The sequence below is a fragment of the Castanea sativa genome, chromosome 3, assembly GCF_040712315.1.
Source record: "Castanea sativa cultivar Marrone di Chiusa Pesio chromosome 3, ASM4071231v1".
NCBI lineage: Eukaryota > Viridiplantae > Streptophyta > Magnoliopsida > Fagales > Fagaceae > Castanea > Castanea sativa.
In genome coordinates this window covers 10,477,046-10,491,627 of record NC_134015.1, presented here as the reverse complement: position 1 = coordinate 10,491,627, position 14,582 = coordinate 10,477,046, and the positions used below count along the sequence as shown (strand labels likewise).

At 28.5% G+C, this 14,582-nt stretch overlaps 1 long non-coding RNA gene across 1 annotated transcript; it reads left to right on the top strand.

Moving 5' to 3' along the window:
- Positions 1–1,482: 1,482 nt before the first annotated feature.
- Positions 1,483–1,921, top strand: LOC142626674 (uncharacterized). The gene is made up of 2 exons (XR_012842591.1): positions 1,483–1,733; positions 1,848–1,921. It is a non-coding gene; the product is annotated as an uncharacterized LOC142626674 (long non-coding RNA).
- The last annotated feature ends 12,661 nt before the right edge of the window (positions 1,922–14,582 follow it).

Sequence of the window (14,582 nt, the reverse complement as noted above, 5' to 3'; positions counted from 1 at the left end):
AACCACATTCAGTATCACATTAGTTTGTAGGTTACACTAAGATTTATAGTAATTTAAATATTTTTCTTATGGTTTATCTTTATTCATGAAAAAAAATTAAAACAACATCTATTACGTTGTTTAAGTGGCATCATCGCCAGTTGTATTGATTGGACAAGTGCGGAGCTATTTACTATTTGTTGTTCTCAGAAAATGAATTGTTTTTCTTGTTTGGTAAGTTCTGAGATTATTTTGCTTGGGAGAGTTTTGCTTATAAAAGTTGTAAAATTCAGGGTGTGTTTGGATACCGCTTATTTTGCTGAAACTAAAAAATTATTACTGAAAGTACTGTAAATAAAGGTAAAAGTTAGTTGAAGTAATACGGTGGGGCCCATAAATAGTGTCAAAAAGTGTAATGGAGTCATGAATAGTAGTAAAAATAAGCTGAATAGTGAAATAATTTTAATTTTTAATCCTAACCCAAAGTCACACTCAGACTTAGATTATTTTGGTGGGTTTCCTGCGAAGATTCTATGATTTTGCAATGTGAAAAGCTAGACCGCAACGACAGGCATGGTTGTACATAAGTTTAAAGAATTATTTTGGGTTTCACTCAGAACTTCCATGATATTGCAATGTGAAAGTGTGACTTGAAAGTTCAAAAAGTTTCATTGGCCACATCGAAAGCAAGACTACATCTAAATCAAAGTCTCTTCACCATGATTTCGGGTGTTGCACGCTTATATCTTTCAACGCACGCATATATGACAAAGTGGACTTATTGGTGTGAACGTTGGGAAGCATAAAAATTTAATATTTTATGCACAAGAATAAAGGACCAATGTTTAAAAAGTGTGCGAAAAACACATACTTAAAGTACTTGTAATACAAAAAACGTGTTTAGTACTATATTTTTAATTAGTTGCTAACTCGTGCTATGCATAGAAACCTACCTATTTGTAAGATATGCTAAAATAATTTTATAAAATCTTAAATTGATTAATAAACTACACCATTTCATGATTTGTTTATGTATGACATCAATCTGTGTTACAATTTAATGAAAAAATCATTGCTTGAACGTGCAATGGCTTACAAAAATTCAGATATTAAAACTTCTAAAAGTCCAAAAAATATTTTAAAAATCAGATGATTCATTGATTAGAAATTATTGAAAAAAAAACTATATATAAAAAAACCGAAATTATTTTTTGATAGATAAAAAAAAAAAAAACCGAAATTGATCGGTTTGACTGATAATTATACCGAACCAAACCAAGCTATATACATTGTTATAGTTAAAACACATATTGTAAATGGATGTTGCCTTTAGTGCTTAACAAACCTGCCACACGTGTTTTTCCCATTCGTGTCCCAGGTGAACGATTTTTTTTCATTTTTAATTTCTATTCTATTATCACAACTTTTTCCCATTTTTAATTTCTATTATCAAAACGACGTGGTTTGGATTTTATTTAAAAGCCTCATCCTCTCTCATTCAGCAGCCCATCCCAATTCCCGTCAATCGTTTTCCTTTTCTCCTCCTCACTCATCCCCTCTATCTCTCTCCTATATCATCTCTTATACTATTGGAGAAATTACCATTTTGTTTGACCACAACGGCTGGTATGGTGCCTAGAAAGTTCCAAGATTCATTTTAGATTTCAAACGGAAACCTCATTGAAAAAGGCCATGATGTTCGTGGCCATGGATGTGACAGCACGGAGGAAGTGGTTATTGAAAAAGCTTCAACGGTAGCATCTATTTTTCTTGTTAATGTCAGATATAATTTTGGTACTTTTTTTATTGGGGAGTTTTTCCAATGTAAATAAGATCCTATATTAATGTAAAGGCATTTTTCAATGCAGTTTCCTGTATGATTTCCTTATTGAAATTGGAGAAAAAAAAAAGAAAAAAAGAATTGAATTTGCTTTTGCTGGGAGGTCCTGCGCATGGTGATGGTTGATTGTTGCTGGATTTATGGTTGATTGCCTTGAATGTTGATGAAAAATACATTCTCAATCGATATTTTTCCCACTTGGGTTTGGATTTTTAGATGTGCATTAGAATTGGTTGGGAATAGCCATGACTATTTTTTAATATGTGATACGATGACGTGGCATGTTAGAATTTTTTAATATGTGATATGATTATGTGGCATATTGGTATTAGAAGATGTAAAACTTGAATTTTACACCATATATTTAATCTCGTTTATATATTAATGTTGTAATTGTTTCTCCATAAAGGGATGGGCCATAATAATTGTCTTTGTTTATATAAGACTTTTAACGGATATTCAGGAAAAGAAAAATTAAGGGACTTTTTTAGCACATTGGAATATTTTCTTTTGGAAGTGGTGGGTTGAAACATGTGAGAGAGAATGTGAATATTTCTATAAAAAGTGATGTTCTTGAATTATTTATGGTCATAGTTGTTAGCATCGTATGATTATAATAGGGAAAACTCTAATCATGGGAACTAGGATGTTTCAGTAAAGTTTACGATACATATCGTATTGTATACAAAAATTTATGTATTGTAAGGGCGTATCTTAAGTGCTCATGAATTGTACGATACATAGTTGTGTATCTTAAGAATTGTAATGTATCGTTGAATTGTATGTATCTTATGATATATAGACATATAGGTTTAAAATGAGTTTTTTTTTTTTTTTTGGTTCAAATTCATGGTTTTATTTGATTCAAACAAGTTGTTAAAACTTTTTTTAACACGAAATTAGTGGGATACTTATTTGAGTCCAATAGAATAACATGTCCATGAGTCTTTTTCCCCCTCTTTTCTTTCTCCAACAAAATTTGGACTACACACTTGACACTTCGCTTTTATATTTGTAAATTTCTTTTCTATACTATGAATAATGATTTAAATGAAAATATAATTATATTTTATTTTGCTATTATTGTTATAAGTCTAAGAAGCTAGAATGCCAAGATAAAATATAAAGAAAAAAAATTATTAGATTAAAAAAACAAGAAAAGATATTGTAAATTTTGATGACAATGAAGAATATGTCAATGAAGAAATAATTTTACAAGATTATGGACATGATAAGAATATTGACTTAGATGAAGTTGATTAGGCTAGATGATGAAAGAAATTATTATTTTGGTTCATATATCACGTGTTAACGTGAGTTTAATTGATTTGAATGTGCTTGATTTATTTTGTTAAATATTAATACATATAAGTAATGGTTAAATTCGTCATTTGGTTTTTGAGAAACAATTAAATTGGTCATTAGTTGGCCATCAATGTAAAGACATTTTTCAATGCAATTTCCTATATAATTTCCTTGTTAAAATTTTTAAAAATAAATAAATAAGAGAAAATAACTCAACTTGTTTTTGCTGGGCGCATGGTGATGGTAATTGACATTGTGCACATTTTCAACGATTTTAGTGGGTCCCATACATTGTTCATGAGACCCGCAAGTACTTTTTTTTAGCAAAAATAATTTTAAAACTGGGTTCTACTGCATTATTCACACATTTAAAAATTATTTTACTACAGTATTTTCAACGATAAATAGTATCCAAACAGACTCATAATCTATCACAGACCACATTTTTTTCTGCCTGGAACATGCTTTGAAAAAATATAGGATACAAAGTTTATGACATAGGCAGAGTTCGCCAAAGTATTTTGATTGCGTTGATTGGTAATGAAATGCATTCTCAATCGATAGTTTTTCCAAAACAAAGATAGATTGAAGCTTTAGCATTGCATCTCATATGTTGTGTGCATATATGACAAAGAATAGACTTATCTGTGTCCATGTCAATGAGGAAGTATAAAATTTTAATTAATTATACATGCTTACCTTACACACATAACCACATTACTAAAATTCATCTTTTTTTAAAAAAAAATTACTAAAATTCATAGTTTTAATTAAAAATAGTGTTTTATTATAATTGTAACTGAAAATGTGTTTTGAAAACACGATTTTAAAAGACAGTGTATATAGAATGTGCAATAGAAAGTGTGTAATAAGATTTTTTCTAAAATTTTATTTAAAAGGAAAAAAAAATCAAAGTTTATTCTTTTCTTTTTGGCTGACATATTGATATAAAATAAATCTATAGACAATAGGGACCAAATCTTTGAACAAACTTTTCACTTATTCCCTTTTTAGCAAAATTGATTTTGTGAATCTCAACGAAAGTGAGAATCTGGGCCACAATTTTTGTGTCTATGAATTTTTTCTTTCCATAATTCTAAGATGATCAATCATAAATAGTTGAGAGAAAATAGTATGTTAGTTAGGGGGAATGAGATAAAATGGAGGGGAAAGAATTCATTTTCCTTTTTTTGGTTATAAGGAAAGAGATGACAGAAAGAAAATGTGAAGATAATAAATAGTTTTTTTGGGCCACACCAATTTTATATTTTTTTACTTTCCTTCCAAATCCACAAAATTACTCTTATGCACTTGAAATTTTATTAATATTTTGTGAAACTACTTTATATTCTCATAATTAATTATTAACTTATAATTTATAATCTTCCTAAAAAAAACTTATAATTTATAAAGATAAAATACTAAAGTAATTATTTTATTATTTTTCTTTCTCTCTAGGTCCAAACGCACCTAAAATAATAATTTTTTTCCCTTTGTTTTTTCTACTTTCCATCTCCTTAATCTTTTCTAGTCCCTTCCTTTCCTTCAAACCAAGCATAGCATTAATCGTGAAAGACTAATGTAAGTAATTACCTGTCCACAGTAAAATCTATAGGAAAAATTGTATAATCTTGAGCAGCTTTCATTTAAAAATGACATTTTGCAGGAAAATCCTGATGCAGTTGCACATAGAGACAAGATGTTAGATGAAACAAAAAAATTTATGATATAGGCAGAGTGTTGATTGTTGATGAAATAATACATTCTCTACTGATATTTTTCCCAAAAAAAAAGAAAAAAAGATTGAAGCTTTAAAATGGCATTTCATGTACATGCTTATATCTTTCAACGCATGTATGACAGTAAGTGAACTTATTTGTGTCCATGTTAGTAAGCCTAAAATTTTGTGTAATGTTACCAAAACAATTTTCACAATAAATTTTCGAATAGTTGTGAGATTTATTAGGAAATATATTGCGATATAAACTTATTATAAAACTTATTATCCGTTATTAACTTATTATTTCAAAGTTGTGAGATTTATTAGGAAATATATTGCGATATAAACTTATTATAAAACTTTATCTACAAGAAAAAGAGGATCAAAGTTTAATCTTTTGTTTTCTTAAAAAAAAAAAAAAAGTTTAATCTTTTGCTCTTTTTAGCTGGCGTATCCATGTACAATCATTAGATTCAGTACAGACTATACAGTTTTCACACATTCCCTTTTTAGAACTGTTCAGTTAGTGGAATATTTATTATTAATTCTTATATGAGTTCATTACTCATGCTATTTTATTATTCATTATTAATAACTTATTATTTTGATATTTGTGAAATTTAGTGTGAAATATTTTGTGACTAAACTTACAGTAAAATTTTGTTTACAAGGAAAAAAAAAATCAAAGTTTACTTTTTCTTTTAGCTAGCATATTGGTATACATTAAATTAATAGACACCAAATTTGCCAAAAGTTTTTTCACACATTCTCTTTTTCCTTTTAAGATTGTAGATGAGTCAAGTGTTTAAAATTCAAGCTTGTTCATTCAAATTAATTTTTTGAACACAAGCCGAGCTCGAGATATCACTAAAAAAGATTATATGTTCAAACTTGACTCATTTTTTGTTGAGTAAGTTCAAACTTGTTCACGAATTACTTGATTAATTTATTCTTTTTCTCATATATTATGAAACCATGATTAAAATGTTTTATCTCTTCATAATTCTATGAATTTTTGCTATGAATGGACCATTTATATTATTAATAAGTTAACAAATAATAGTTTATATTATATGAACCTATTGACAAAATTATACAATTCAATTTAAAGTCTATATAAATATATTTTTGGACTAGTATAGAATGTAAAAATATAACATTATATGTAGTTAAATTAAGCCCTTATATTTACATGTTTGCTCATGAACACATTATTATGTTTGAATTTTGTTTGTTTAATAATCGAACATATACTTAAGATTTGAATAGAAATTGTTTTTTTAAACAAACAAATATAAATAAGTTTTTAACCAAACCAAGTTCGAGCTCTTTATAAATAACTTTATTCATTTACAGCCTTACTTCTTTTTTGTTATAGTAAGCCAATTGAGTTGAAAGACGGTAGAAATTATAATTGCTCACAATTGTTGAAATGACAATTTATAATTAGTGTGCGTTTGGCTCTAGCTTAAAAAGTTAATTTATTTTACTATTCAACTTATTTTTGTTACTATTTATAAGCTCACTATACTTTTTAATACTATTCATGAGTCCTACTGTACTATTTGAACTAAATTTTACTTTTAATTATAATACTTTTAATAAGAAAGCTTCAATTTCATCCAAATAAGTTGATTTCAAACTTTCCTTAACGTGCATTCAAGTGATAATAGTAGTGGAAGGAAAAAGAATTTATAAATAATGCGCCTGTAGCAGAATTGCTTTTGGGGAATCAAAGGAAAGAGGAAATGGGTAGGAAAAAGAAAAAGTTAATATATAGGGAATGATGAAAGACGCGTGGAAAAAGAAAAAGTTAATATATAGGAAAAAGAAAAAGTTATTATATAGTTAATAAAGATGACTGCTTTCAGGAAAACGCGTGGGCTTCTTTTTGGACTTTTGAAGATGAGTGCGTGGAGCGGTGGAGGGTGGATTCGCAAGGCATCTTTCTCATCAGAGTCGAGACACGGAGCTCTCTCAACTGGGAGTCACGTGTATTGTCATAACATAATTTTTTATTTGCATTTATTACTTTGATCTATTACATGTCAGCAATTACAAAAAAAAAATTAATCTTGACATTTATTTTGTTATATATATATATATATATTTTTGGTTATATTTTGGCATTGGAGCTTTGAGGAAAGAACATATGTACAGACATGATCACAGATCTGCTCGATCTCAATGGCTTTGATCTGTTACTTACTTTTTGTTGTGGTAGGCCCAATTGAGTTGAAATACAGTAGAAATTTTAGAGCCTGTTTGATTGGTTAATTTGATAAATATTGTTTGAGTATTTTTGATATATATGTGAGTGAAAAAAAAAGGTAAATTGTTTAAAATTTTAAAAAATGTATAAAAAATTGTTTAAAGTAGCAGAATTATTTTTGGGGAATCGAAGGAAAGGGAAAGAACAAGAGAAGAAATTGGTAGGAAAAAGAAAAAGTTGTTTTCTAGGGAATGGTGAAGACTAATAAAGATGACTACTTTCTTTTCTTCTTTTTTTTTTTTTGGGTTAAATAGGCTTGAAAATATAAAAACAGAACAAGCAGAACAAAAGATACAAACTGGCCACAGAGGCCAATGTCGTGGCTACAAGCCTATAGTCAGACCGACCATTAAGATGAATACTTTCAAGAAAACGCGTACACCTCTCACTGAACTCTGTAGAATTGCGTGAAAGAGGGTATTTTGTAGATAAAGTTCAAATTCTTGTTGGGCATTTCAGTTTATTGGATTTTGGAAGAATAAACAGTAGAAAATTAATTTTGTATCCCATATATATATATATAGAAAATTAATTTTGTATCCCATATATATATATATATAGTCATACTAATGATTACCCTTAGAGTATTAGTTAACGATCTATTTTAAGAAAGTTTTGATATTATTTTTATGAAAAATGAAAAAAGTTGTCAAAACATTAATTGTTTTCTTTCTTTTTCTCTAAAAACTTTCTTTAAATGAATTATTAAACAATGTTCAAAGGGCATTTGTTAGACACACATAAATCTCTACCAATAATAAAAGAATTTTACTAATGTATGTTCTAAGGGCACACAATAATATACTATCTTTTTAAAAAGTTTTATCAGTAATTACAACTCACTTTTTCATAAGTAGTGCCAAAAGTTTTATAATTTAATTGACATTTTTTATGCACAAAGTGTTTGAGATTCTAAAGTTTGATTATTGTAACTATCTAAATATAAAAATAAAAAAAAAATGTTACAACTCACCTTCAGTTGCCCCTTCCCTCGTGTCTGAGCGATTTTCTTAAGGAGGAGGCTCTTTTGTTTTCTCCTTTGTAATTTTCTCTGTTTTTAATAAAACTTTCTAGTTCAAAAAAAAAAAAAAAAAACTCACCGAGAAGAAGTTTCTAATTTTTTTTAAAAAAATAATACTGATAAGAAGCTAGCTGTTTGCTATTTACTGTTCTCAATACATGAATATTGAATTGACTATAAGGTACAACTTTTAACACGGAAACTTCCATGATATTGCAATGTAAAATTACAGTATAAGTTTCTTCAAAAAAAAAAAATTACAGTATAAGTATGATACCTAAAAAGTTTAAAAAGTTACATGTCACGCCAAAAGCAAGACTACATTAATTAGAAAAGTCTCCTCATGTTTGCATAGACTTTGATATACTATTTCTCAACAGATTATGTTTTGAAATATCGACTTTAAAAAAAAAAAAAATTAACTTCGTTATCGAAGTGGTGAGCGGCCCCACTTTTGAAATGCAAACATAGAAAGTGAACTATTGTGATGGGTTGATTTGTGATTTGTCTGTGAGAAAGGCAATAAAAAAAATAAAAATTTCTATGTGAGAAAGAAAAAAAATTATTTATTTTAACATCATGAATCTTAAAATGAAGAACAAATGAATAATGTATTATAAAATTGATTATATAAAATAGATAAAGTGATTATTTAATGATGCAAAAAAAAATTCATTTTTTCACATAACTGAATGGAATGATTGCGAAGCATACAATTTTATATACAAGAAAAATGGATCAAAGTTTAATTCTTTTTGCTTTTTTTAACTGCATATAGATATCAATAAAAATAAAAATGTTAAAGAAATCCCAAAGAAAGTGTGGACATAAGGCCCAAAATTGTCATGGCACTTTGCTCAATCAAAAAAGAGAGAGAGAGGTCCGATGGGAAGCAACAGTATATAGCTGAAAAATTGAGTGATACTAAGTTGGGGATGAGAGAGAAATTGAAGTGGATGAAATAAAATGAGAGCGAAAGTTATGGCTGTGTTCTCCTTATCTATACTATTATTTAAGGGGCTTCCCCTGTTTGGATTCTTCATTTTTTTAGTTCAAAAATGCTCATATAACCTTATGTTTAAGTAGAGACAAAACTAAAGGACAATTCGGTAAAAATGCAACTCTAACTTCCACTAAAACATTGCCTAAAAAATAGAACTACTCTCCTGTTAATTTTCAAATTGTTTTATCCATTTATAAATTAGATTCTCATATAAAGATTATATATATAAAATAAAAATACATAGCTTTTTCTTTTTGGCTAAAAAAAGCTTTTTCGCACGTGCGACGCGCGTGTGATGAGGCTAGTGGTAAATTACGGAATTAGGGATATTGTAAAGACGAAGAGTTTATATACCAGAAAGGCAGAAATAAATGGTGTTGCACAATGAACAGTAATAACTGAATTATGAAACAGAAATTAGTTTCTAACTAATTATCCAATATAAGTGTGACATATGTGATGTGTCAGACTTAACCAAACTATAAATAAGTATTCATGGACTTGTAGATGTAGAGTCCGTTTGGATAGAACTTATTGCTGAAAACTGAAAACTGAAAACTGAAAACACTGTAACAAAATAATTTTAAAATGTGTGAATAGTATCGCGGGACCCATTTTTAATGAAAAAGTAGCTGAAAGTGAAATTTGTGGGTCCGTGAACAGTGCACGGATGCACTGTTCACGGACGACTGGTCAACATCTGCGGCTTGAAAAAAAAAAAAAAAAAAAAAAAAGCTTGAAACGCAAAACGCAAAACGCAGCCTTGAATCCAAACACATTCGTAGTATGCGGAACAAATGCTGATTTCTATGTAAATGACACGGATCACATAGGAAGTAATGAGTGCGGCATGTAGTTTAATAATAATAACACCCAGAATCGATATTGGAAAATCTCAAGGAAAATGAGAAGGACGAGAGAGGAAATACATAGGAAAACAAAGAAAAATAAATAAATAAAAGCTTTGATATATTCATTAGGGATTGATGAAAGACTAAAAATGTGTGGGCCTCTCTTTGAACTTTGATTTGTAGGATTGTGTGGAAGATGGATATCTAAGTCAAGAAGACATCTTGGCATCTCATGAGATTCCTCTATTAACATGTGAAACTCATGTGGAATCCATACATAACGTGGAATTCATAAAATTGACTCATAAGATAATTTTTCATAAGCATATATTAGTGGCTGAGCATAGACCCGACCCACCCGACCTGAAAGATCTTGGGCGGGTTTGATGGATGCTCAAGTTGGGCTCAGGTCAAATACTGGGTTTATTTCGGATCTTGGGTTAGGGTCGGGTCAACCCAACCTGACTGATAAATATTTTAAAAAAACCCCTTACTTACTCTGATCTGTAAATTCACAGCCATGGTTGGTTGACTTCATTTTGGGATTTTCAACTTCGAACATAAAGCTCATAAAATTCTTATGTGAACAATTAAAAAGAGAACAATATACTATTTTCATTTTGCTGCCATGCTTACTTGTGCTGGCTTTTGGAAGCTTTCTAAGCCTTGGTGAAAGCTTCTCATACTCTTACTATTTCTTTAACATTGTATTTTTTTGGATTTTACTCAATAATAATATTCTATCTTTTCTATCCCAGAGAGAGAGAGAGAGAGAGAGAGAGAGAGAGAGAGAGAGAGAGAGAGAGAGAGAGAGAGAGAGAGAGAGAGAGAATAATTTGAAATAGAAATAAGTGAAATTTAAAAAACTATTAATTAACTATAGTAGAGATTAGAAACCAAAGCCATAAATTATGTTGAAAATGCATTAAAACGAAAATTTCCTTTATCACAAATAGGAAATGAAACTAAATAAATTTGTTTAAATGGAAAGAAATTAATGTGTTTAAGGATATATGATATTTGCTTCAATGTGTAAAGCATTGTAACCAGTCAAAGAAGGGTAAAAAAGATAGGAGCAAGTTAAGGAGTAATATTTCTCATTTATGGACATATATAGTTAAGAAGAAAAAATTTATGATGTTATATTCCGAATATAGTGTTCTAAAATAATTATTCACAAGATAAAATTTAGCTATAGAATTGGTTGTAGCCTAAGTATACAACCTTATTCAATATTTTTTTATTAAAGGTAAATTTTAACAAATCCATCATTAGATCACATCTTCTTCTTATATTTTCCATACTTGCAAAATTTCTAGAAAATTAAAGATTAATAGCTATGTCATCAATAAATTATTTAAATTGCAAGTTTTTGTAGTTTAAAATTATGCATAAAATCTGAGCTTATAGATCATATTGTAAAAAATATTTAATTGACACAAAATTTGACATGTGTATTAAGAGCGTAAAGAACATGCAATTTAAAGGTTAGTTTTTCAAAATATGTAGTAATATTTATTTTATTGAATAAGGTTGTAGTCTTAGACTACAACCAATTTTGTAGTTAAACTTTGTCTTTATTTCCAATATATTTTTTCTTCTTAACTTAGAATGTTTCATAAATTATTTGCCAATCATAACCACCTTTTGAATTTTCCTAATGCAAACCTTTTGAAAATTAAATTTACCTTTCGAGTCTTGTCTTCCTCAATTAAATCTTGATTTCAAATTTGAATCCTATTTTAAATTTGGCCATTCATTATGTGTCACAAAAATTAAATTAATCTAATAATAGTAAATTGAAGAAGGAAACCATGCTGTGATTCAGCCTTGCATAATCTATAGCTTGTGACCTCCAAAATAGTCTCATAATTTCTTAGAAAAACACATTTGCATTCTTAAAAGTATATGAATTGAAACATACATATCCATTGAACTAGTGCTTTGCAAATTTGTCTTATTTTTGGATATTGTCAATTTTGTCTGTTCAAATGTAGAATCAAGTGGAAGAATCTTAACCCGACCGCACCACTACATTTAAAATTTAAAAAAAAAAAAAAAGGAGAGAGAGAAACCTGACTCGATACCCAATAAACCGACCCCACCCAAGACCTGAAATTTTGGGATGGGTCAGGTTCTTCTCTGGCAGACTCGATTTTTATCGGGTCAGGCAATGGGTGGCCATGAAACCAACTTGACCCGACCTGATCTCAGTCCTGTATAGTACGACTTTTTAAGAAAAATTGACAAATATTACTCTTTATATATATATATATATATATATATATATATATATATATATATTTATATTATTTATAGTACATTTATTACTTTGATCTACCCTTAATTTGTGTCAGGGTCAAGGTTGGATTCAAGGCCCATTTTAACAAAAATGTTGAATTTATGGTTTTAGCTTTAGGGCTCATTTATTATATTTTAAGAATTCATCAATCACATTCATTATCACTAGACATGAAAAACGGGCGGGTTAGTCGGGTTCAGATCAGGTCAATCGGGTTGCGGGTCGAAAACAAGTCATTTTAAGCGGGTTAAAAACGGGTTCAAGTTAATTGGGTTGCGGGTCGGGTCGAGTCAAGTTGACCCGTATTTTTCACATGATTTTTTTTTTTTGGTAAACTACATATTTAGTCCCTAGCCTTTACACCATATTTCAATTTGTCCTTAACCTTTCAATTGTGTCAATTTGGTCCTTAACCTTTTAATGTCGTGTCAATTTGGTCTTTGCCATTATATATTAGATGAAAATTGTTTACATAGCAAATAGCCAAAATAAAATTTTAGTTTATTATCACATCAATAGAAGCTAATTTTTTATTTTGGCCATTAGACATGTCATTAATTTTCATCCAAAAAATAACTGTAAGGATTAAATTGACACGGTAAAGAAAGGTTAGGGACCAAATTGACACAATTAAAAGGTTAGGGATCAAATTGACATATGGTGTATAGGATAGGGACGAAATACGTAGTTTACCTTTTTTTTTTTAATAAAGAAAATAACATGTATTTGCCATTTGAAAAGTTATGCAACAAATTACTTGATATAAAATGCATTACTTTGAGTTCACCACTTATATCAAGAATGAAATTAGTTAAACTTATTAATACTTATTCAATAATTTTAAAATTATACAAATCCTATTATTGCTATCTAAAACAAAATAACTAAAAAAGAAGTAAAACAAATACACAAATTTTATTTCTACATAATATCAATATTCCAAAATATAAAACAAAATTACAAATGACTTATTGGATAACTCTTTTGAAAAAGAATAAAAAATATAAGAAATTTACAATCTTGAAATTTAATTTTATAATTTATTATCAATTGTGGTTAGCACTCTTTATATATATATATATATATATATATATATATATATATATATATATATATATATATATTAAAGTTTGATTGTTTACTTATTTATACACGGTCTCTTTTATGAATATCATGTCACTGTTAAGCAACACACACTTTAGGAAATAGCAAAATTTATTTTGAAAAATCGTTTATTTTGGACATAAATTGTTAAAAAAATAGGTTTAAGCATTCATAATTTATGCTATTTGATACTTTGGTTTCACCATTTTCACACATGTCTATAATTTTAAATTTATGTTTTTAGCTCTATTGTAACTAGATTATCTTGGTATGTACTTTGCTATTTGATATTTAAAAAGTTTTACTCATTACAGAATGCTTAACCATTCATCTTTCAATTAATTTGCATGTAGTTATGTAAATGTCTCAATTGTTTTTTTAAAGTTCACAACAAACAATTAAACAAATATTTCTTAATTTTTTTAATAAAAAATAAAGTTTTAAAAAATAGTTTGGGTAGAGTTGGGTTGACCCGCAAAAAACATGGGTTGAGTTATGCGTTAACTCGTTTTTGCTTTGGATCAAAAAAATCGAGTTTGGATCAAATATTTTTTGAGTAGGATCGAGTCAGAAAATTATGACTCGTTTTACCATGTCTACTTACATTAGTTTATACTTTATAGTAAAATATATAATAACTTTAATATTTTCATTTATTATAAAAGTAGATTATAACTTTAATATTTTCATTTATTATATGGGAAGTGTGTAGAAGTTACTAACTCAACTTCAAGCGACTAGTTTCTCAAACAAAAAAAAAAAAAATTCAACTGACTGAATCCAATTAACTGTTTACTGTTCTCAGAAAATGAATTCACAATAAGGTCAAATTTTATATGAGGGCCCATTTTACGCGTGAGGAATAGATTTTGCAATGTGAAATGTGATCGCAGTGACAGGTACGGTTGTTTCTACCAAAAAAGAAAAAAAAGGTATGTACGGCTGTAATAATGTTCACTTCAAAGAGTTATTTTGGATTTCACACAGAAAGTTCCGTGATATTGCAAAGTAAAAGTGTGACTTTGAAAAGTTCAAAAAGTTATTCTCAAAAAAAATAAAAATAAAAATAAAAATAAAAAGTGTACTGGCCACACAAAAAGCAAGACTACGTCAAAGTCTCCTCTTGCTTGCATTAATCACTCACCCAGGTTCCATTTGTCGCACGCTTATGCTTTTTATTATGAG